Genomic DNA, 26,002 nt, shown 5'->3' on the forward strand with positions numbered 1-26,002 from the left:
AAACAAACCACAAACTATTTAATAATATATGCCCCATCCTCCTACACCGATTAATGCACATTCAAAACAATAAAATGAAAAATATGTGTAAGGCTGTGGATTTTATTTAACTAAGAGTAAATGACATATACAAGACAGGCTATTAAATTATTTTTGCACATCTATCATTCTGTTGATGTTTCAGTGATACTTAGAAGAATTCTAATCACTATATATTGTTATAATTAAAATTTTCACATAATTAGTGTTCCAATGTCAGTGGCGATCTAAAGGATTAAAAATAACACGTGAATGTAGTTAAAGTATAACAAGTTTGGACATAGTTTCATTGGAAATGTAAGCTATAGTGGAAGTAAAAGGAAATTATTGAAATCATTTTTATAAATTTATTAGTTTATTTTTTCTGAAACATTTAAAATTATCTATTAAAATCAACAAGAAAATATATTTACAGGATGCCAAATTTTAAAGAGAGAATTTTAAAATTAACAAATTTTTTGTTTAATTTTGAGACTCTAATTATGTCTATCCTATCTTTTTAAAAAAAATCACCAATTTTACAAATCAGCAGCAGGAAAATGTCAACACATTACACTAAAGTGACCTAATACTTATAATATAGTCCCACAAATATTATGACTATTTGCTTTAAATTTGGTTAAATTAAATAAGTATCATCAGATTGCTCTTACCCTAAACATTTTGGGGAAAAAACCCTCAGCATTATAATGTGTGTGTGTGTGTGTGTGTGTTTACTCTTATATCAATTCCTAAATCCTATAACCCAGAAAATAACCAAAGTTATTTTTTAAATACTAAAGAAGTACTTATTTGAAGACTTAAGTAAATTTTTCTGGTTTTGAGGGACGAAACTAATATATAGTTATTTATGTCTTTTAATGCTTTCAAAGGAGCTGTCTGGTGAATAGCAAGTGTCGTTGTGGGCTAGATGAACAGGGAGAAGAAAGGAGAGAGCTGCCTGCACCAAGCAAGAAACACATTTGCCTGATACAGCAGTCCTGCACAGTCTCACGGATCATTTTATTAGTGAGTCAAATCACAATGAAGCTTTGAATTCACACTAAACATATTACTGGCCTGCAAACCACAACCTAGTCTGTGTCCCGTAAGAGCAAATCAATATTTTTCTCAGCATCTCTAACTGAATGACACAAATGAAGTGATTCTCACCACGGGTAAGGGGCTGGCTGTTTAGATTCTTGGGAACCTTGTTACACACAGCTAATAGTGTTGATGATGGCCGAGAAATGTAGTCCCCACACTGACCTCTAATTTTCTTTGTTCTTTTCCAGTCTTCCTTCATGTGTCCTCCTCCCGATATTTGGCTATCATTCTGTCAATTCTTTTGTGTTCCTGATTTTAGTTTGATAGCACATTTGCGTCACAGCAGTTCCAAGTGGTTGAGAACTCAGGGGAGCCTGCAGTCCAGCAGCCCTCTGGCCCCGTTGCCCAGATCCCTGCTTCACTGTCACCAGACTGCCACCCATTCTTGCCAACACCTCTGGTCGCAGGGCTGGTAAGTATGTGTGCGGTCACACACTCATGGCTAGTTGCTTCTGAATCACAGACTCATCATAAGCTGTTTTGCATGATATCTATAACCACCCAAATCTCACCACACTTTCCCCAAGGCGGAATTTATTCATCTCAAAAAAAAAAAAAGAGGCATTGAGACTATTCTGGGACTTTTACTACATGGACAAATTTGGAAGGCAGTAAAAGAATTTTATTTGAAATAACAATCAAAAGCCAACTTGGAGCACAGCAAGACGGGATTAGACCACCACATAATTAGCCTTACTGGAATCGGTTCCAAGAATGTAAGAATTTACTGAGAGGCAGTATATTTTCTGGAACTATAATCAAAGGTGAATGGGGAGGATAGGCAAGTAAAGACAGCCATCGGGAACTTGAACTTTCATCATCTTGGTTATAGTGTTTTCAAGTATTAACTGTGCTTGGCAAGCAAAAAGCAGTTAGAAGTCCAATAACCAAGTGTAAATTTCACACATCAAAATGTCTTGCAATAGTTCTAGACAATACTTGGCAATCAGCTTTGTAAATGGGTTTTAAACAAGCACTCTTAATGATGAAACAATATCGCAGAACAAATTGTGGTAAGAAAAGCATGTTGTTGATGTCAAAGAAGTCAGCCTATTACGGTAATGCTAACAACACATTTTTTGTCCACACTGACTGGTCCTGGTCACAGGCTAATTTCTGATGCCTGCTTTTAAAATTATCATCCAGGGTGCATGGAGAAATGTGGAAACCTTAGGTGTGTTTAAAAATTGACAATTCAGTTAAACAAAATCTCAGAAATGTAGAACATAACCTGATATATTGACATATATTAACAAGGGACAAAATAGACAATCATCCTTTTAGTCATTTAAATGACATGTTGTTAACCCAAACATCACTCTTCCTTTTGTGGCACTCTCCTTAGTGGACATAGATCATTTTTTTAAATTTTTGGTTAATGGTTACATACATGCGTTTTATTTTATTTTATTATTTATTTATTTATTTTTAGAGAGAGAGAGTGAGTTGAGTGGGGGGCCGTGAGAGGGGCAGAGGGAGAGAGAGAATCATAAGCAGGCTCCACACTCAGCATGGACCCCAACGTGACTCATGACTCATGACACGGAGATCATGACCTGAGCTGCAATCAAGAGTCAGGTACTTAACTGATTGAGCCACCCAGGTGCCCATACATACATGCATTTTAATTCAAAACAATTATTATATGATTCTGATCGACATGTTTATTCAGAAAATAAAAATTGCCAGTTCCTTTTAAGATTTGAAACAAAATTGGACTTTTTCATGACTGAAATAGTATTTACTATTTACACTTAATTTTTTCATAACACTGTATTAGATGGTACTATGGAGCATGGCAAATAATACATTTTATTCTCCTGAGAGTCCAAAACCACATTTGGAAAGAAAAAAATATATGCCAGTTAAAATGAAAGTAACTAAGCAATTATTATCAGTCAACTTCATAATTTAGCTAGTAATAATTGGGGAAATTCAAATGAAGAGGAGTCAGTAGACAAGCCAGGCTGAGAATTTATGTTGAAAGGTCATATGGTGGTGATATTAAGAGAGATGACTCTGGGACCAGACAGATCTGGGCTCAAAGTCCAAGCTTTTCCCTTACTTAGCATGTCTCAGCTCATTATTTTTTTTTTCACCTGTAAAATGGAGACAATAACAATCCTTAACTTTATAATATTGCTGAGAGGATTAGGTGGGGAAACTTAATGTAGAATGCTGGCACATGGGAATAATTTCATAAACGTTTCAGTAAAAGGATGAGTAGAGGCTAGGGTTGCAAAAGAAGTGTGACACATTGCAGGCAAAACAATAAAAGGGGCCCTTTGACTATAGTACAATTAGATACTGTATAAACTATAAGAGGTGTCCTCTATAAAGAATTTCTGAGCTTATAAGAAGAAAGGAAAATACCTAAAAGCAGAGAAGAAAATGATGAAAAAAGAGGAGAAGGAGCTGAAAGGGAAGAAGGAAGAGAAACAGAAAAGGAGAAGGAGATGCCTTACAAAGGAATGACTTTAGGCTGACAAAAATATCGTCAATGGCATTGAGGGAAGGCAAAAAAAAAAAAAAAAAAAACTTCAACATTTTGCTGCAAAGTATATGTTAATCTGAAATTGTGGCCTACAAAGAACTATCATCCTACAATTAAAATATAATTAAGGGGCTCCTGGGTGGCTCAGTCAGTTAAGTGTCCAGCTCTCGATTTCGGCTCAGGTCAGTCTCAGGTTTGTGAGATCGAGCCCCATGTGGGATGCTGCACTGAGTGTGGAGCCTGCTTAAGATTCTTTCCCTCTCCCTCTGCCCCTCCCACCACCCCCCTATTCATACTCTCTGAAGAAAGGAAGAAAGAAATGATATAATTAAGATTTGTTTTCAGATAAACACATAAATGAGAGAATTAGCCACTACTACAGAAGGATATACTTTAAGAAAAAAAGTAATTGTCCCGGAAGGAATAAGAAAGTTTTCTGAAATGCAAGAATGAATGGCAAGCAAAGACATTGTTTAATATGTATATAAATCTAAAGCAACTGTGCCTTTAGAATTAATACCGTTGCTGCTCTTACTATTTCTTATTGTCATTATTTTTATTAAAGAACAGAAGCTTTTAGAGGCATAAACTGGTAGGAACACTTCAGTGGTAATTTTGATAATTTTCTGAAGGCAGACTATGGACTAGCTTTAAAATAAGGAATCTCTAGGGGCTGCAGTCTTGGTGAGTCTCCTACACTTTCACTGGTTTACCTTTAGTAACCTCACTATATTCTCATGATGGAGATCCTAGAAAGACACCTTCTAGGCTCTGGCAGGAAGAAGGGAAGAGCAATCATTGTGACACAATCTAGATAATTCTCCATTTAAAAAGTCTATTCTCTAAGGGAAAGATTTTGCCAGAGCTTGCCCCCAGCTCAAGACTATTTCTGCCATTCCAGCCCCTTCTAGATTTCCTTTCTTATGTAAGGAGGAGAAAAGCTGTATCACTTGAGAAATACTTGTGAAATACATAACACAACTAAACAATGAAGATTTAATCATAGATTATAGAACACTTCCATTCTTCCACAACTGACCACCATGTCAACAGGGCTCTGGCGTAATAACAGTGCATAACAGCTAAAAGAACTACAAGACACAGACTCCCTCAGAGGAGGAATACTTGAAAGAAGCCCAGAGTCAAGAGGGGACACGAAAAAAAAAGACAATCGAGGAAAGTGAAGCCTCTGGCATTATGGCAGTGTTAAATACATCCCGACTCTTAGCCAGATTAACAAATTCTCACACTAAAGGCTGATTTACTGTACTTTCTGTTATTAATGCAACATGTTCGGTTTTCATAAAAACTACAAGACAAGCCAAAAAGAAAAAAATTTCAGAGCCTGAACAGACAAAGCAAGCACCAGAACCATATTCTCATATATGAGACTGATATTGGAATTCTCATAATGACTACTTAAATATCTATAAAAGATTGTTAAGAGTTCCAAAAGAAAAAAGTAAACAAAATGCATGAACAAACAGATAATATAAGCAGAAATATGAAATATCTCAGAAATAATCAAAGGGAATAATAGAAATAAAAAAATATAACAGAAATGAAAAATGCTTTTTGATCTGTAAAACGGATAATGCCAAGGAAAGAATCAGTGAGTTTGAAGATATGTCAGTAGAAACTTCTCAAATTGGTTTTCAAAGATTTTTCTCTTTTTAATTATTTTTTGGACTAATAATAATAAAGATATTCATCCATCCAAAGATATATCAATAAATGTAAATGGTTACATATGCCAGCAGAAAGACAGAGATCATCAGAGTGGCCTAAAACATAAGACCCCACTATATTTTCTTCACAAGGAAACCAATTTTAAATATAAAATTCAGGTAACTTGGGGTGCCCAGGGGGCTAAGTCGTTAAGTGTCTGCCTTCAGCTCAGGTCATGATCCTAGGGTCCTAGGATTGAGCCCTGCATTGGGCTTCCTCCTTGGTGGGAAGCCTGCTTCTCCCTCTCCCACTCACCCTGCTTGTATTCCCTCTCTCACTGTCTCTGTCTCTGTCAAATAAATAAATAAATAAAATCTTTTTAAAAAAATAAAATAAAAAAATAAATAAAATTCAGATAACTTAAAAGTAAAGGCATGGAGAAAAATATACCATGGTAACATTAATCAAAAGAAAACTGGAGTAGCTATATTAATTTCAAGCAAAGCAGAATTCAGAAAAACAAAAATTACCATGGATTAAATAATCCTAGTATTATTTATTATTCAGATTAAATAATCTTAAGAGGAATAATTCTCCAAGAAGACCTAAAAAAACCTAAATATGAATGTATCTAACAACAAAGCATTAAATACATGAAGCAAAGACTGATAGAGAACTGAAAACAGATAGAACTGAAAAGAGAAATAGATGATGGACAAGTCCACTATTACTTTTGGAGACTTCTTCCATTAATTGATAAATCAAACAGGCATAAAATCAGTAAGGATATAGTTGACATGAACAGCTTGATATAATTGATATTTATAAACTATTCTGTCCAACAACAGCAAAGTATATATTCTTCTCAAGCTCACATGGAACATTCACCAAGAGACCACGTTCATAGCCATCAAACACAGCTTTAACAAACTTAAAAGAAATCACATAAAGTATGTTCTCAGACCACAGGGATTAAATTAGAAATCAATTATGGAAAGATAGATGGAAAATATCCACAAATATTTTTAATTAAGCAACACTCTTATAAATAACACAGGTCAAATAAGAAGTCTTAAAAGAATTTATAAATTTTTTGAACTAAATGAAAATAAAAACATAACATCAAAATTTGTGAGATGCAGCAAAAACAGTGCCAAGAGGGAAGTTTACAACATTAAGCATGTCAATTAGAAAAGAAGAAAGATGTAAGTAAATAACCTAAGTTTCCATCTTACAAAAGAAGAACAGAAGATGAATTTAGGTGTAAAGAAAGCAGAAGAAAATAAAAATTGAAGCAGAAATCAATAAAATTAAAAACAAAATGATAAACTCAACAAAATTGAAAGATGGTTCTTTAAAAGATCAATAAAATTGATAAACCTTTAGACAGATTAATAAAAAATAGAAGAGATACAAATTACTAATATAAGAAAGAGGGCCAAGGCTCCTGGGTGGCTCAGTCGGTTAAGCTTTGACTCTTGATTTTGGCTCAGGTCATGATCTCAGGGTCATAAGATGGAGCCATGTGGGGCTCTGTGCTAAGCGTGGAACCTGCTTATGATTCTCTCTCTCCTCCCCCTGTCCTTCCCTGCTTGCACTCTCTCTCTCTCAAGAAGAAAAAAATAAGAAGACAGAGGGCCTTTCACTACTGATCCTATGACATTAAAAGGATAACACGAGAATATTATGAACAACTCTATGCCCACATACTTTATAACCTAGATGAAATGGACCAATTCCTCAAAAGACACAATCTACCTAAAACCCATACAAGGAGAAGCTGACAATCTGAATAGGCTTATATTTATTAAAGAAATTTATTAAAGAAACTAATAACCTACCAAAGCTGAAAGAAGCAGGCCCAGATGGGTTTACTGCTAAATTCTACCAGATATTTAAAGAAGATTACATACCAACTCCCTATAATCCTTTTCAATAGATAGAAGCAGAGGGAATGCTTCCCAACTCATTCTATGAGACCAGCATTATTATTATTTTTATTTATTTATTTATTTATTTTTGAGAGAGAGAGAGAGAGAGAGAGAGTGGGGAGAGGGGCAGAGAGAGAAGGAGAGAGAGAATCTTAAGCCGACTCCATGCTCAGCATGAAGCCCGATGTGGGGCTCAATCTCACGACCCTGAGATCGTGACCTGAGCCAAAACCAAGAGTCAGGTACTTAACCAACTGAGCCACCCAGGTGCTCCAAGAGATCAGCATTATTTTTATGTCAAAGTCAGATAAAAACATTACAATAAAGGAAACTACAGACCAATGTCTCTCAAAAATGTTAGATGCAAAATCCTCACAAAAACATTAGCAAATCAATCAAACAGTAAATGAAAAAATTGTACACCAAACCAAGCTATTCCAGGTATGCAAGACCAGCTTAATATCTAAAAAAGTTAATGTAATCTGCTACCTAAATAGTCTTAAAAGAATCATGTGATTGTAGCAACTGATGCAGAAAAAGAAGCTGACAAAATTCAACACCTATAAATGATAAAATCTCTCAGAAAACTAAGAACAGAGAACTTTCTCAACCTTATGAGGAACACCTACAAAAGAATTAGAGCTAACATCAATACTTAATGGTAAGAAACAGGATGCTTTCCCCCTAACATTAGGATGAAGACAAGTATGTCCTCTCTTACTACTCCTATTAAGTAACATACTGGAAGTCCTAGCTACTGCAATAAGGTAATAAAAGGAAATAAAATGTATACGTATTGGAAAGGAAGAAAAGAACCTGTCTTTGTTCACAGATGACATAATTGCCTATGCAGGAAATGCCAAAGAATCAACAAAAAACTTTCTGGAACTAATAAGCAGAAATAGTGACATCATGGAGTAAAAGGTTAATATGTAATAGTTATTTTTGCTCTCCTAGGTACTAGTAATAAACAATTGGAATTTTAAATTAGAAACATACCATTTACAATAGTACAAAAAAAAACACAAGAAAAGAAGTACTTTGTTACAAGTTTAACAAAATATGCACAGGATCTATAATTAGAAAATTACAAAACTCTAAGGAAAACAATCAAAGATGTAAATAAATGGAGAGATATAGTATATTTATGGTTGGAATATCAGTATCATCAAGATGTTAACTCTTCCTAACTTCATCTATAAATTCAGTCTGGTGTCCTGGTTAAATGAAGATGGACAATATGGAGCTGCAAGCAAGCATCCAGGCCAATAAAGAAGGAGCTGCTTCCTTGGTCCTTCCAGGCTCCTACCAGAGTCTCAGCTATTTTCATGTTACTATTTCATTGCAAAGGAGTGAGAAAATTAAATCCAAAGAAAGATTAGAAAGATAAGACAAAGTAAAAGAAAAGCTGTTCTCAAAGCATTTCCAGGCTGCCTGGAATAGAGCCCCTCAGACATAGGAAGAGGCTCATCTCCCACCAGCTGCATGGCAGACAAATAACTCAAAAAAAAGTTGCATCCCAGTAAATGCTGAGCCCCCAAGAAGACTAGAATTCTTTGACTTCCAAAGCTTTATCCTTTTTTTTTTAAATTATTGTTTGAGAGAGAGAGAGGGGAAGGGGCAGGGGCATGAGGGGAGGGGCAGAGGGGGAGTGAAAGGGAGAGAATCTCAAGCGGACTCCGTGCTGAGTGTAGAGCTGGTCATGGCGCTAGATCTCACAACCCTGAGATCATGACCTGAGCCAAAACCAAGAGTCAGCCACTTAACCGACTGAGCCACCCAGGCGCCCCCAGAGCTTTATCCTTTTTCCTTAGTTCCCTAGAAAAGCTGACATCTAGCACAGTGGTCCCACAAATGGTCTTAGACATGATGCATCTGAAAGCATCTCTCCTGAAAATGAAGTATGATGTAAAAATAAACTTAAATGTTCTAGAGATTTAAAAAAAGCTCAAGGTGACAGAGACACATGTACAAAAGAAAATCTGAAGAAAGCTGATGTCAGACAAGGTTTTATTCATTCACTAGGGCTGCTGTAACAAAGTACAACAAACCGAGTGGCTTAAACAGAAATGTATTTTTTCACAATTCTGGAGAGTCAGCAGGGTTGGTTCCTTTTGAGGGCTATAAGAAAGATCTGTTCCATGCCTCTCTCCTAGTTTCTAGTGGTTTGCTGGCACCAGTAGCATGCCTTGTCTTCACCCCATGCATCACCCCAATCTCTGCCTTCATGTTCATGTGGCATTTGGAACCCGTGTCTGTATTCAAGTTTCCCCTTTTCATAAAGACACAGGTCATATTGGATGAGGACCCATCCCAATTACCTCACTTTAATGTGATTACCTCTGTAAAGACCTTACCTATCTCCAAATAGCCCACATCCTGAAGTACTGGAGGTTAGAACGTCAACATATGAATTTGGGAGTGGGGGAAACACAACTCAATTCGTAACAAAGGACAATGTAACCTTAATACCAGTAAGTATAGGAAGCTGGCTTCATAATGTGCTATAAACGTTAAGAACATTTATTAGTGGTTGCAAGTGTGTTTTTGGTAATAATACATGTTTTTGGAAGTTAAAAGAAAGCAAGATCAATTTTCATGTATCTTGGGCTAATAAAATGGTGTGATAAATAGGTTGATAATGCCCAGATTATGAGAAATTAGAATAAATTGAGTGAGTACAGGGAAGACATAAAACACACACGTTTATACAGTGCTCAGCCCGGCATAATCTAAAGAGCCTTGAACCAATGCTTAATTTAAAAACTGGGGGTGCCTGAGTGGCTCAGTCGTTAAGCATCTGCCTTTGGCTCAAGTCATGATCCCAGAGTCCTGGGATCAAGCCCCGCATCGGGCTCCCTGCTCAGCAGGAAGCCTGCTTCTCCCTCTCCCACTCCCCCTGCTTGTGTTCCCTCTCTCCCTCTCTCTCCCTGTCAAATAAATAAATCAAATCTTAAAAATAAAATAAAATAATTAAAAATTTAAATTAAAAAAATAAACAAAAACTGGTAAACAATGCATTGTCCCTAAAACTGAGTGTGAATTGCCAGTTTGGGCCTTTTTATGCTTCTCTCGTGAAAAACCAGTAGCATCCACATGAAGAAAGGTAAAGAATATTTTTTTTTTCTTTCCTTCTATGTCTCATAGCTCAGAGGCCCGAGCTGTATCAATGAAAATATGAAGCAGTTGACCTTCTCTTGCAAACATGCTGCTCACTGATATTGCCAGAGAAAATCTCTCCTCATCCCAATTCTATTGTCTAAATCCACCAAGGGAAGTGACACAATCTATCCTTGAAGGTATGGTCTCCTCAGTGTGGTAGATGGAGTGTAAAAGACAGAGGCACAGCTTTCAAGGAGTTCACTCCCCTTTGGAAAAGACAGTGATATCTCTATAGTAGATATTTTTCCTTTGTACTTGTCCAGAATCATTACCTGCCTTCTTGATTTTTAGTAATTTTCCATATTATGAGTTCTGGCTTCCAAATATAGAACGTGGTTGGGGGGGTTTGCTGGGTGGCTTGGTCTGTTAAGGGGCGGACTCTTGATTTTGGCTCAGGTCATGATCTTGGAGTTATGTGATCAAGCCCCATGGTGGGTTCCACTATCAGCTCGGAGTCTGCTTGTCCCTTGTTCTCCACCCTGTCTGCTCCTCCCTGCCCCCGCTCTCTCTCTCTTTCAAATAAATAAATCTTTAAAAGTAAATAAATATAGAACAAAAAACTCACATATCCAGTTTCTGTAGCTAAGGTATACAGTCTAGGTCTCACCCATCATTTGCATCCAAACAAATGAGCAAATAGAAGAGACAAATGTGTGGGGAGAACCAGTCACTTGGCAGATGGGGCAGATGCAGGTGAATCCCAGGGTGACAGGGCTGGACCTCCAGTTCAAAGTGTCAAATGACTGAGTGATAGTGGCAGGGTGCTATTGCCAGAGATGACCACACAGCATGGTTGAGAATTGTTACCAGTTTAGCACAGCCTTGGGGTCCATACTTGAGCCCTCCTGGGAATTCTGAAAGTTGTCTATAATAGTTAATAATTTCCATGCCCTCTCATACCAGTCAGAAAGCAGCCTGTTATTTTGTTATTTACACCTGAGAACCTCTGAGCAATAAAGTAATCTACTGTAAAATGCTAACTACTGTGAAGAAAACAAACCGGTTGGTAAGAAAAAGCAGTGGTCCCCAAACCCCCTTAAGAAATTTTAAGTTGGTATGGACCTCCAGCATGTTTTTAAGTGACATCCAATTTCTTCATAGGAGCCTAAATACTAATAGAGAATGTAATTTCTGTAATATGGCATATATTGACATTTTAAAATAAAATAGTTGCAATACTTTTAAATGTGTCCTATGCAAATGTATATGTTTGGAAATGCACCTCTTTTTTTAAAAGATTTTATTTATTTGACAGAGAGAGAGTGCACAAGCAGGGGGGAGGGACAGAGGGAGAGGAAGAGGGAGAAGCAGGCTCCCCGCTGAGCAGGGATCCCGATGTGGGGCTCGATCCCAGGACCCTGGGATCATGACCTGAGCCAAAGGCAGACACTTAACCGACTGAGCCACCCAGGCACACCAGAATATGCACTTCTTAATGAGATGAATAGAGTTTGTTTTTTTAACACTTCAATTAGTTTATATGTCACTGGTTAAATATAATACTTTGCTAGAGTAAGTCAGTTCCATTGTTATTTTTCATTTTAATATTTGTAAGCTTTGAGAATACTTCTTAACATACATAATGAGATGGTAATTGAAAGAACTGTATTAGAGCAATTTTATTTCTTTGAACGTCTTATAAGTTATATGTCAAAAATGACATCAGGATGTCCTAATTGACTTCTCAAATAATATATTGTTAAAAATAGTGTTGATGATAGACCACAATGACATACATTTTTTTGTTTCAATAGATACCCAAATGCCCTTTCCAAGAACTATCCAATAACTATTGATTACATTGGTTACATTTTCACATTTAATTCAGTAAGCTCAGAAAACTTTGCAAAATCAAAATGTTATTATGTATCACACAGTTACCAACACAATATTCCTAATAAGAGGTTTTTAGCTTACTATGTGCACAAAATCTATTTTTATTAAAATCTTGAAGCTGCAGCATTAGCATATTCAAATTGTGGAAAATATTTGCCTTGTTAAATTTAAGTTGGTAAATCAAATCTTCACTGTCATTTCAAATATACAGATTAGTCCTATTTTATTTTAGAAGAACAGTTGATTTTTAATCAGACAAGTGTTAATAAAGCATTTCAATAAGTATCACAATAAGTATCATAAAAATCACTAAGAAGTCAATCATAGTATACACTGTGAAAGATAGTTCAGTAAAATCAGTGAATGTTAAAAAGATACAGAAATTATCTAATCAACCTTTATACACTATAAAAATGAGATAATATATCATTATAGTTTTTTCTGCTTAATTTTTAATGATACCATATCAGTAACTAAAATTATTTATGGTAGAGCATGATAAAAGATTTGATACAGACTTAAATGTACGTGAGCACAAAGACAAATTCTAATGGTTGGCTTTTGGGGAAAAAGAAGAATTGATAATAAAAATTTGTAATAATGTCACTAATCTCGTTAAACATCATGATAAAATTTTTTCTATGTATTAATGTTAGTACACAGTAATGAAACATAACAGAAATTGCAACATTATGTAATTTCTCTTTTTTTGTTAGTAGGAGGTAGAAAATATTAAATAATTTATGAGATAAAATAATGAGCATTTATTAAAATTAGAAAAATAGGTCAAGATGTGATTTGAGTTTGTTTACCTTATTGGCTAATGTTCACTTAAAGCTATAAACTTATATATGAGTTTTGTCCATATATTTTTATCAAATGTATATTGAAAATTTTGATAGTGTTAAAGAACATCTAGTTAGCAAGTAACTATGAGGATTAGCATTAGCATTGATGCAGCTTTGACACTTTGAAAGGGATTGTTTTTAAGAGAAGATAAAGCATTTTAGAGATGAACATTAAAATTTCTGAAAATAATTGCTTGAATTTAAATATGTTTTTAAAATTTTTTTTCTTGCATTCAACATTTCTTTCTTATGCTTTCTTAGCTTTGCTCTCATTGTACCCTCTCTTAAGAGTGATTGTCTTGGGGCACCTGGGTGGCTCAGTTGGTTAAGCAGCTGACTCTTGATTTCAACTCAGATCATGATCTCAGGGTCCTAGGACCAAGACCAGCACCAGGCTCCACACTCAGCAGGGAGTCTTCTTTTTTTTTTTTAGGATTTTATTTATTTATTTATTTATTTATTTATTTATTTATTTATTTTTATTTATTTGAGAGAGAGACACAGAGATAGCGAGAGTGAGCAAAAGTGGGGAGGAAAGGGGGAAGCAGTCTCCCTGCGGGGCTCAATCCCAGGACCCTGGGTTCATGACCTGAGCCGAAGGCAGACGCTTAATCAACTGAGATACCTAAGCACCCCAGTAGGGAGTCTTCTTGAGGATTCTCTCCTTCTGCCCCTCTCCCCACTCTCTCCCTCTCTCTAAAAATAAATAAATAAATATTTTATAAAAGAGTGGTGCAGTCTTTTATTTTCAAGTTTTTATTTAAATTCCAGTTAGTTAACATATACAGCATAATATTAGTTTCGGTGTAGAATTTAGTGATTCATCACTTACATACAGCACCCAGTGCTCATCACAGCAAGTGCCCTCCTTAATGCCCATCACCTATTTTAGCTCACCCTCAGCCTACCTCCCCTCCAGTAACCCTCACTTTTTTCTCTATAGTTAAGAGTCTGTTTCCTGCTTTGTTTCTCTTTTTTTCTCCCATGTTCATCTGTTTTGTTTCTTAAATTCCACATATAAATGAAATCATATGGTATTTGTCTTTCTCTGACTGACTTATTTTGCTTAGCATGATACTCTGTAGCTCTATCCATGTCATTGCAAATGACAAGATTTCATTCTTTTTTATGGCTAATATTCCCTTGTAAGAAAAAAAAAAGAGTGATGCAGTCTTTGACTTTGTTCATATGAATTTATTAAATGAGTTATTCCTACCTGTACACTCCACCATATATCTACATTCAAAACACCCTAACAGAGCCAAAATACCCTGCTGCCAGTGCCACATTTCACTATTAAGAGAAATGTTTATAACACAGGGAAAGAGAAGTGGCCTTAAAGGTTTATGGTTTATGGTCCTGATTAAACATTACAGTAAGCTTTCTTTGCTCCTTTGCTTGGCAACTGGGAGATTTTCATAAACCCTGGGAAAATAAAATATCTGGAAGTTAAGTCAATTCATAGAATCCCTTAAATTTGTTCTTGCTCAAATATCCATGGGAATGTCTTCTCCTGTCTGAATGCCACTGTGGTAACTCTACTGGATTAAGATGGAGTAACTTATTTAGATAGAACAGTTGTAGAAGAAAGCCTCATGACTGAGGTATATGTGAACTGAGGCATTATATATGAAAAAGAGCCATGATACTAAATGTGGGTTGAAGATGATTTGAAGCAAAGGAAACGCATACACAAAAGTCTTAAAGTAAGGATGAACTTGACTGGTTCAAAGATATAACAGGCCAGTGTGAAGGAGCTGGAGAAATTGAGAGAGCTTGACATGGAGGTTGGAAAAGGGTACAGAAGTAAAACAGTGTAAGTCCCGTGTGAGAAAAAGTAAAAAGTTTGCGTTTAAGTTGAAATGCAATGAGAATCCATAGAAAGGTTTTTAAGCATAAGAATTCATAACCCTATTACATTTTAAAGATATAACTCTGGCTCCTAAATGGAAAATCCACTAAAGGAGGCAATAGAAGGAATATTGTGAGAATCCAAGTGAGAAAGAATGGTAAGGAAGATAGGGAGAGGTAGAACTGAAATTCACTTTGGAGGTATAGCCAACAGGATTTGCTGATGGATTGAATTTCCAAAGTATGCAAGAGGGAGAAATTGTGACTGGTACCCTGGGATTTGGATGGATGTCAGTATCATTTATTGAGATGAGAACTGTTGGAGAATAACAATGCGTAGGGAGGAATTCTATTTTGGACATGCTAATTTGTTATGAAATGAATAGAAATAGATTAAATTTTCCTATTAAAAATTCTCATATTAAATTAATAATATATTTTTTGTATTCTTTGAGGAAATATCTAGTAGTGCAACTGCTTGATTGTAGGATAGTTCAATTTTTAACTTTTTGAGAAACTTCCATACTGTTGTCCACAGTGGCTACACCAGTTTGTATTCCCACCAACAGTGCAAGAGAGTTCCTTTTTCTCCACATCTTCGCCAACATCTGTTGTTTCCTGAGTTGTTAATCTTAGCCCTTCTGACAGATGTGAGTGATATCTCATTGTAGTTTTGATTTGTGTTTCCCTGAGGATGAGTGATGTTGAGCATCTTTTCATGTGTCTATTGGCCATCTGTATGTCTTCTCTGGAAAAATGTCTATTCATGTCTTCTGCCCATTTTTTGTTTTTTGGATATTGAGTTTCATAAGTTCTTTACATATTTTGGATACTAACCCTTTATCAAATATGTCATTTCCAAATATCTTCTCCCATTCCATAGGTTGCCTTTTAATTTTGTTGATTGTTCCTTCACTGTGCAGAAGCTTTTTATTTTGATGAAGTTCCAATAGTTTCTGTTTGCTTTTGTTTCTCTTGATTCTGGAGATACATCTAGAAGGAAGTTGCTATGGCCAATGTCAAAGAAATTACTGCCTGTGTTCTCCTCTAGGAATTTTATGGTTTCACGTCTCGCATTTAGGTCTTTCATCCATTTTGAATTTATTTTTGTGTTTGGTGTAATAAAGTGGTCCAGTTTCATTCTTTTGCATGTGGCTGTCCAATTTTCCTAGCACCATTTATTGAAAAGACTGTCTTTTTCCCATTGGATATATTCTTTCCTGCTTTGTCAAATGTTAATTGACCATATAGTTGTGGGCTCATTTCTGGGTTTTCTATTCTGTTCCATTGATCTATGTGTCCATTTTTGTGCCAGTACCATACTGTTTTGATCACTACTGCTTTGTAATACAACTTGAAGTCCAGAATTGCGATGCCTCCAGCTTTGCTTTTCTTTTTCAATGTTGCTTTGGCTATTTAAGTTCTTTTATAATTCCATACAAATTTAGGATTGTTTGTTCTAGCTCTGTGAAAAATGCTGTTGGTATTTTGATAGGGATTGCATTAAGGGATACATGCACCCCAATGTTTAGGGTAGCATTATCTGTGATAATCAAATTATGGAAACAGCCCAAGTGTCTATCAACAGATTAATGGATAAAGAAAAGGTGGTATATATAATGGAATATATATATATATATATATATAAAACCAATATATATAATGGAATATTACTCAGCCATGAAAAGGAATGGAAATCTTGCCATTTGCAATGACATGGATGGAGCTAGACAGTATTATGCTAAGTGAAATAGGTCAGTCAGAGAAAGACAAATGCTGTATGATTTCACTCATATGTGGAACTTAAGAAACGAAACAAATGAGCAAAGGGGGAAAAAAAGAGAGAGAGAAAGAGGCAAACCAAGAAACAGACTCTTAATTATAGAGGACAAATTGAATGTTATCAGAGGGAAAGTGGGTGGGGAGATGGGTTAAATAGGTGATGGGGATTAAGGAGGGCACTTGTGTTGAGCACTGGGTGTTTAATGGAAGTGTTGAATCACTATATCATACACCTGAAACTAATATTATACTGTATGTTAACTAACTGGAATTTAAATAAAAACTTAAAAAAAAAGTTGGCATGGGCACGCCAATCCAACAGAGCCTTTTTTCCAAATAGAGGGGAGAAGCACCTCAAATATGGCCCACTGTTTATACAGAGTAGAAGTAAAGGCAAAAATAAAATTACATATGAAAAGTTAAAAAAAAATTAATAATTAAACTTAAAAGAATTTGACTTATAAGAATTACATTTAAAACAAAATAGCAATAAAAGGTTAAAATAAAGAGATGGACTAAGATACAGTTGAAAAATTCTGAAACATTGAAGTGCTATTCATATCAGTGCAGAATCTGAGATAAAAGGAATTAAATTAAGGGCTATTTTGTATTGGTATGTTCTACCATGAGGATTTCTGCTCTTACAACCATAATACACATTTCTTAATCAATCGAGTAGACAAAAAGTAAATAAAAAATAATTTAAAATGTTACAGCTACAAATTTAACTTTACAATCTACATTTTCAAGTATTCATTGAAGATTGGAGAGAACATATACACTGGATCAGAAAGTCTCCCTCAATAAATTATAAAGTGCAGAAATTTTAGATATCAATTATTCTACCACAATACAGTTCAGTTAAAAAGAAATAAGAAAAACATAAATTCTAAATCTCATTCATCATGGTATATACACACAATTAAAAAACTTAAAATACTGTATATTAACTAGTACATCTAAAAGATAATTGTAAATCAAAATGTAGACTATGATAGAATAATAAGTTTTGCATAACAAATAGCAAAAGGATTTCTATGAAAATCAAGAAGAAATAAGGATTTACATAAATAGCATTATTAATATTATATTAGAGGTTCTGGCAATTGCTGTAAAGCATGAAACAAAAATCAAAAGTATAGCTTTTGTAAAGAACAAAACAATCCAGTGAAGAAAGTATAGGTTACTTTTAAACACTGTTTGAAAGCTTTTCTATCTGCAAAAAAATTTTAATATATATGATAAATTAGATTCTCCCCTCACAAATACATTAAAATAAATTTTACATGGGTTAAATATTAAAATGTAAAACAAAGTGAAACCCCAAAATACTAAAGATAAAACAAATAATCATACATTTGACTACAGCAAAAGCCAAAATTGCCTTAGTGTTAAAAATTATAACACTGTTTGGCACTTGTATAACAAATGTGGGTATCTCTACTCTTTGTTAAAAAATAATTTTTAAAAATATTCATTAGCCAAAAGAACAGAAGATGTGGAGTCAGTTAAATGGATTTCAGTGAAAGGAGAAATATGAGTAGTCAAGAAACAAGAAACACATTTAATCTCACAATTAAGCAAATCCATATTAAAATAATGACATACCATGGGGCACCTGGGTCGCTCAGTTGGTTAAGCGTCCAACTGTTGGTTTTGGCTCAGGTCATGATCGCATGGGTCATGAGATCAAGACCTGTGTCAGGCTCTGTGTTCACTGGGGAGTCTTTAGATTCTCCCTCGCCCCCCCAACACTTGTTCAGTAAATGAGTCTTTAAAAAAATGAATAAAATAATGACATACCATTTTTTTTACTTATCAAGTTGTCAAAAAATAGTGAAGGAACTATGAATCTGCATTCTAATTAGATGTTGCTAAGAATGTAAATTGATGAATCTTTTCAGGAAAATGATTTGCTATTATGTATCAAGATTTTTAAGATAATTTATGTGAACTTAATGAAATACTGTTACTTCTAGAAATCTCTCATTAGGAAATTATTACTGATATGAACAATAAAAATATATGCATTACTATTCAGATAGGGAAATGTCTGTGATATAGGTGAAAGTTGAAGACACTCAGCTATACATAAAATAGGATCTTTTATTTTAAAGTTTATATGTTCAGAAATTTGTTGAAAGAGACTACAGAACATATCAAAATGTAATTTTGTTTTTGATGGTTAGAACATGACAAGTATTTTTTGTGCACATATTCCATTTTCTACAACAAACATGTCTTACATACCAAGGAAAAACCAGGTACTTAATGTGAAAAACCCTAAGTTGCAAAATGTAGTAGTTGTTTTAACACTCCTTCTATACTTTCTTTAGGAGAATAAGATACCCAAATAATGTCATTCAAATTATAAATAATATTAATTATTGTTATATTAAATTCCCATAGCATTAATCAAATTAATTATAGCTACTAGCTATCATAGGCAATGCTTGATTCTCTTTTCCCATAAATTTTGATTATGGAACTTTAATAAAATATGCTATGAGACCATTTTTCCCTTGAAACATTAAAAAAGTTCTGTTGCAGCTTATGTTACTGTTTTTAGTTAATCTCCTTTTCCCACCGCCAAAATTTAATCATACTGAAAAAAAAACTAATCATTCTGTATCTTAAGCAAGAAGCCTGAAAGTTTCTGTCAATATGCTTAGCATGTAGTAAGTAGATAAATATTAGTTGTTTGTGATTCTCAATCTCTTTGGCCATTTGATTTCATTTTACACATGCAACAACTTTCACACACACACACACACACACACACACACACACTCAAGCTAATTCAAAAATAAATAGATTAGGTAGATAAATAGATAAATTGATGTATTGATAGATATGACAAATACATAAATAAATAAATGGTACTGGATCTTTGCCCCTTCAGATCCACCTTTTTTTTAAAAATTATTTATTTATTTCTTATTATTTAAATTCAATTAGCCAATATATAGTACCTCATTAGTTTCAGATGTAGCAGTCAATTTATCAGTTGCGTACAATACCTGGTGTTCATCACATCACGTGCCCTCCTTAATGCCCATCACCCAGTTAGCCCATCCTCCCACCCACTTCCCCTCCAGCCACCTGCAGGAGGGGAACCTTATATATATATATATATATATAACCTTAACCTATAGTTAGGAGTCTCACGGTTTTTCTCCCTCTCTGATGACTTCCCATTCAGTTTTTCCTCCCTTTCTCTATGATCCTCTGCACTGTTTCTTATATTCCATATATGAGTGAAACCATATGATAATTGTCTTTCACTGATTGACTTATTTTGCTCAGCATATTACCCTTCAGTTCCATCCACATCAATGTAAATGGTTAAGTAGTCATCCTTTCTGATGGCTGAGTAATATTCCATTGTATATATATATACCACATCTTCTTTATCCATTCATCTATTGATGGACATCTCAGCTCTTTCCACAGTTTGGCTATTGTGGACATTGCTGCTATGAACAATGGTGTGCACGTGGCCCTTTGGATCACTACATTTGTATCTTTGGGGTAAATACATAGTAGTGCAATTGCTGGGTCATAAGGTAGCTCTATTTTTAACTTCTTGAGGAACCTTCACACTGTTTTCCAGAGTGGCTGTACCCTCTTGCATTCCCATCAACAGGTTAAGAGGGTTCCCCTTTCTCTGCATCCTTGCCAACATTTATTGTTTCCTATCTTGTTAATTTTAGCCATTCGTGAGGTGGTATCTCATTGTGATCTTAATTTGTGTTTCCCTGATGCAAAGGGATGTGGGGCATTTTTTCATATGTCTGTTGGCCATTTCATATGTCTTCTTGGGATAAGGGCCTGTTTATGTCTTCTGCCCATTTCTTGATTGGATTATTTGGGTTTTGGGTGTTGAGTTTGATAAGTTCTTTATAGATCTTAGATACTAGCCCTTTATCTAATATGTCATTTGCAAATATTTTCTCCCATTCCGTGGGTTGCCCCTTAGTTTTGTTGACTGTTTCCTTTGCTGTGAAGAAGCTTTTTATCTTAATGAGGTCCCAATAGTTTATTTTTGCTTTTGTTTCCCTTGCCTTCAGAGACATGTCAGGAAGAAGTTGCTGTGGCCAAGGTCACAGAAGTTGCTGCCTGTGTTCTCTTCTAGGATTTTGATAGATTCCTGTCTCACATTTAGGTCTTTCATCTATTTTGAGTTTATCTTTGTGTAAGGTGTAAGAAAATGGTCCAGTTTCATTCTTCTGCATGTGGCTGTCTAATTTTCCCAGGACCATTTATTGAAGAGACTGTCCTTTTTCCATTGGATATTCTTTCCTGCTTTTCAAAGATTAGATGACCATAGAGTTGAGGGTCCCAAACTCTCCACAGTGTAGGGACAGAGGGAACATACCTCAATTATCATAAAAGCCATCTATGAAAAACCCACAGTGAATATCATCCTCAATGGGGAAAACCTGAGAGCTTTTCCCCGAAGGTCAGGAACAGGATAGGGATGCCTATTCTCACCAGTTTTTCAACAATGTACTAGAAGTCCTAGCCTCAGTAATCAGACAACAAAAAGAAATAAAACGCATTCAAATCGGCAAAGAAGAAGTCAAACTCTCACTCTTCACAGATGACATTCTACTTCATGTGGAAAACCCAAAAGACTCCACCCCAAAATTGCTAGAACTCATACAGGAATTCAGCAATGTGGCAGGATATAAAATCAGTGCACAGAAATCAGTTGCATTTCTATACACTAACAATAAGACAGAAGAGAGAGAAATTAAGGAATTGATCCCACTTACAGTTGCACCAAAAAACTGTAAGATACCTAGGAATAAACCTAACCAAGGATGTAAAGGATCTGTACTCTAAAAACTACAGAACACTTATGAAAGAAATTGAGGAAGACACAAAGAAATGGAAAAACATTCCATGCTCATGGAGTAGAAGAAAAAATATTGTTAAAATGTCTATGTTACCCAGACCAATCTACACATTCATTGCAATCCCTATCAAAATACCACCAGCTTTTTTCACAGAGCTGGAACAAATAATCCTATAATTTGTATGGAACTAGAAAAGACCCCGAGTAGCCAGAGGAATGTTGAAAAAGTAAAGCAAAGCTTCAAGCTATATCACAAAGCTGTAATCATCAAGACAGTATGGTACTGGAACAAAAATAGAGAGATAGATCAATGGGACACCTGACTTTTATAAACCACATCACCACATCCAGTGCTATCTGGCTTCCAACTTAGGTTTGGCCAATGGAGGCACCAGCATACTGGAAGAGAGGGCTCCCTCCATGGTGAGCCTAACTTGGCAGTCCCTGCCTGGGTTTCTCTTCCCCTGGGCTTCTTCTAGGTTCGATATTTGAGCTCTCACAGACTAAGGGTGTCTATGGTTCCCTGGTCTCCACCACTTACTTTCCCTACCTGCTCTGTATCCTTGCTGGAATTGACAATCTTTTTAACTTTAGCTCTTGTTGTAGATGTGTATCTCTATCTCATTGTGCCTTCATTTGCAATTCCCTGATTGCTTGGCTATTTGGGCATCTTTCTTTGTGAAATGTGTATTTTAATATCTTAGCAATCATTTGGATACATCCTTTTATGACAGGTCTGTTTAAGTCTTTGGCCATTTTTAAACATCATGTCATTCTTTTTTGTCTGTTTTATTTTGTAGCAGCTCTTTGTTATGAATATAAGTCCTTTATGAAATGTATGTGTCACAAATATCCACTCTGTTATTTGCCTTTAGCAGTTTTAATGTTAAAAATGTCTTTCAATAAGTATACATTTTTAATTTTAATGCAGTCCACTTGTTAATGTTTTCTATTATGGATTGGGTTTTTGCACTCTTTTTTTTTTTCAGTTATTGGAAAACTTTTTTTTAATTTTTTTATTATGTTAATCACCATACATTACATCATTAGTTTTGGATGTAGTGTTCCATGATTCATTGTTTGTGCATAACACCCAGTGCTCCACGCAGAATGTGCCCTCTTTAATACCCATCACCAGGCTAAGCCATCCCCCCACCCCCCTCCCCTCTAGAACCCTCAGTTTGTTTTTCAGAGTCCATCATCTCTCATGGTTCGTCTCCCCCTTCAACTTACTCCCCTTCATTCTTCCCCTCCTGCTATCTTCTTCTTCTTTTTTTTTTAACATATATTGCATTATTTGTTTCAGAAGTACAAATCCGTGATTCAACAGTCTTGCACAATTCACAGCGCTCACCATAGCACATACCCTCCCCAGTGTCTATCACCCAGCCACCCCATCCCTCCCCCCCCCACCACTCCAGCAACCCTCAGTTTGTTTCCTGAGATTAAGAATTCCTCATATCAGTGAGGTCATATGATACATGTCTTTCTCTAATTGACTTATTTCACTCAGCATAACACCCTCCAGGTGCATCCACGTCATTGCAAATGGTAAGATCTCATTCCTTTTGATGGCTGCATAATATTCCATTGTGTATATATACCACTTCTTCTTTATCCATTCATCTGTTGATGGACATCTTGGCTCTTTCCACAGTTTGGCTATTGTGGACATTGCTGCTATAAACATCGGGGTGCACGTACCCCTTCGGATCCCTACATTTGTATCTTTGGGGTAAATACCCAGTAGTGCAATTGCTGGATCGTATGGTAGCTCTATTTTCAACTGTTTCAGGAACCTCCATACTGTTTTCCAGAGGGGTTGCACCAGCTTGCATTCCCTCCAACAGTGTAGGAGTGTTCCCCTTTCTCCGCATCCCCGCCAACATCTGTCATTTCCTGACTTGTTAATTTTAGCCATTCTGACTGGTGTGAGGTGGTATCTCATTAAGGTTTTGATTTGGATTTCCCTGATGCTGAGCGATGTTGAGCACTTTTTCATGTGTCTGTTGGCCATTTGGACGTCTTCTTTGGAAAAATGTCTGTTCTTGTCTTCTGCCCATTTCTTGATTGGATTATTTGTTCTTTGGGTGTTGGGTTTGATAAGTTCTTTAGAGATCTTGGATACTAGCCCTTTATCTGATATGTCATTTGCAAATATTTTCTCCCATTCTGTCGATTGTCTTTTGGTTTTGTGGACTGTTTCTTTTGCTGTGCAAAAGCTTTTTATCTTGATGAAATCCCAATAGTTCATTTTTGCCCTTGCTTCCCTTGCCTTTGGTGATGTTTCTAGGAAGAAGTTGCTGTGGCTGAGGTTGAAAAGATTGCTGCCTGTGTTCTCCTTTAGGATTTTGATGGACTCCTGTCTCACCTTTAGGTCTTTCAACCATTTGGGGTCTATTTTTGTGTGTGGTGTAAGGAAATGGTCCAGTTTCATTCTTCTGCATGTGGCTGTCCAATTTTCCCAACACCATTTGTTGAAGAGACTGTCTTTTTTCCATTGGACATTCTTTCCTGCTTTGTCAAAGATGAGTTGACCATAGAGTTGAGGGTCCATTTCTGGGTTCTCTATTCTGTTCCATTGATCTATGTGTCTGTTTTTGTTCCAGTACCATACTGTCTTGATGATGACAGCTTTGTAATAGAGCTGGAAGTCCGGAATTGTGATGCCACCAGCTTTGCTTTTCTTTTTCAATATTCCTCTGGCTAGTCGGGGTCTCTTCTGTTTCCATACAAATTTTAGGATTATTTGTTCCATTTCTTTGAAAAAAGTGGATGGCATTTTGATGGGGATTTCATTGAATGTGTAGATTGCTCTAGGTAGCATTGACATCTTCACAATATTTGTTCTTCCAATCCATGAGCATGGAACGTTTTTCCATTTCTTTGTGTCTTCTTCAATTTCTTTCATGAGTATTTTATAGTTTTCTGAGTACAGATCTCTTGCCTCTTAGGTTAAATTTATTCCTAGGTATCTTATGGTTTTGGGTGCAATTGTAAATGGGATCGACTCCTTGATTTGTCTCTCTTCTGTCTTGTTGTTGGTGTATAGGAATGCCACTGATTTCTGTGCATTGATTTTATATCCTGCCACTTTACTGAATTCCTGTATGAGTTCTAGCAGTTTTGGGGTGGAGTCTTTTGGGTTTTCCACATACAGTATCATATCATCTGCAAAGAGTGAGAGTTTGACTTCCTCCTTGCCAATTTGGATGCCTTTGATTTCTTTTTGTTGTCTGATTGCTGTGGCTAGGACTTCTAATACTATGTTGAAATAGCAGTGGTGATAGTGGACATCCCTGCCGCGTTCCTGACCTTAGGGGGAAAGCTCTCAGCTTTTCCCCATTGAGAATGATATTCGCTGTCAGTTTTTCATAGATGGCTTTTATGATATTGAGTTATGTACCCTCTATCCCTATACTCTGAAGAGTTTCGATCAAGAAAGGATGCTGTACTTTGTCAAATGCTTTTTCTGCATCTATTGAGAGGATCATATGATTCTTGTTCTTTCTTTTGTTAATATATTGTATCACGTTGATTGATTTGCGGATGTTGAACCTACCTTGTAGCCCAGGGATAAATCCCACTTGGTCGTGGTGAATAATCCTTTTAATGTGCTGTTGGATCCTATTGGCTAGTATTTTGGTGAGAATTTTTGCATCCATGTTCATCAAGAATATTGGTCTGTAATTCTCCTTTTTGATGGGGTCTTTGTCTGCTTTTGGGATCAAGGTAATGGTGGCCTCATAAAATGAGTTTGGAAGTTTTCCTTCCATTTCTATTTTTTGGAACAGTTTCAGGAGAATAGGTATGAATTCTTCTTTAAATGTTTGGTAGAATTCCACTGGGAAGCCATCTGGCCCTGGACTCTTGTTTGTTGGGAGATTTTTGATGACTGCTTCAGTTTCCTTAGGGGTTATAGGTCTGTTCAGGTTTTCTATTTCTTCCTGGTTCAATTTTGGTAGTTGATACATCTCTAGGAATGCACCCATTTCTTCCAGGTTATCTAATTTGCTGGCATAGAGTTGTTCATAATATGTTCTTATAATTGTTTGTATGTCTTTGGTGTTGGTTGTGATCTCTCCTCTTTCATTCATGATTTTGTTAATTTGGGTCATTTCTCTTTTCTTTTTGATCAGTCTGGCCAGGGGTTTATCAATCTTGTTAACTCTTTCAAAGAACCAGCTCCTAGTTTCGTTGATCTGTTCTACTGTTCTTTTGGTTTCTATTTCATTGATTTCTGCTCCAATCTTTATTATTTCTCTTCTCCTGCTGGGTTTAGGCTTTATTTGCTGTTCTTTCTCCAGCTCCTTTAGGTGTAGGGTTAGGTTGTGTATTTGAGACCTTTCTTGTTTCTTGAGAAAGGCTTGTATTGCTATATACTTTCCTCTCAGGACTGCCTTTGCTGTATCCCAAAGATTTTGAACAGTTGTGTTTTCATTTT

The 26,002-nt window shown here is 35.8% G+C and overlaps 1 long non-coding RNA gene across 1 annotated transcript in view; it reads left to right on the plus strand.

Moving 5' to 3' along the window:
* Positions 1-1,478: 1,478 nt before the first annotated feature.
* Positions 1,479-26,002, plus strand: part of LOC148164411 (uncharacterized) — an 86,463-nt gene continuing 61,939 nt past the window's right edge. The window contains exons 1-2 of the long non-coding RNA XR_015768264.1: positions 1,479-1,537; positions 10,366-10,517. This is a non-coding gene — a long non-coding RNA (uncharacterized LOC148164411). The remainder of the gene's footprint in view (positions 1,538-10,365; positions 10,518-26,002) is intronic.

Source organism: Eumetopias jubatus, unplaced genomic scaffold (genome assembly GCF_037043125.1).
Source record: "Eumetopias jubatus isolate StellerSeaLion01/CBP00866 unplaced genomic scaffold, mEumJub1_p1.0 scaffold_5, whole genome shotgun sequence".
Classification (NCBI taxonomy): Eukaryota; Metazoa; Chordata; class Mammalia; order Carnivora; family Otariidae; genus Eumetopias; species Eumetopias jubatus.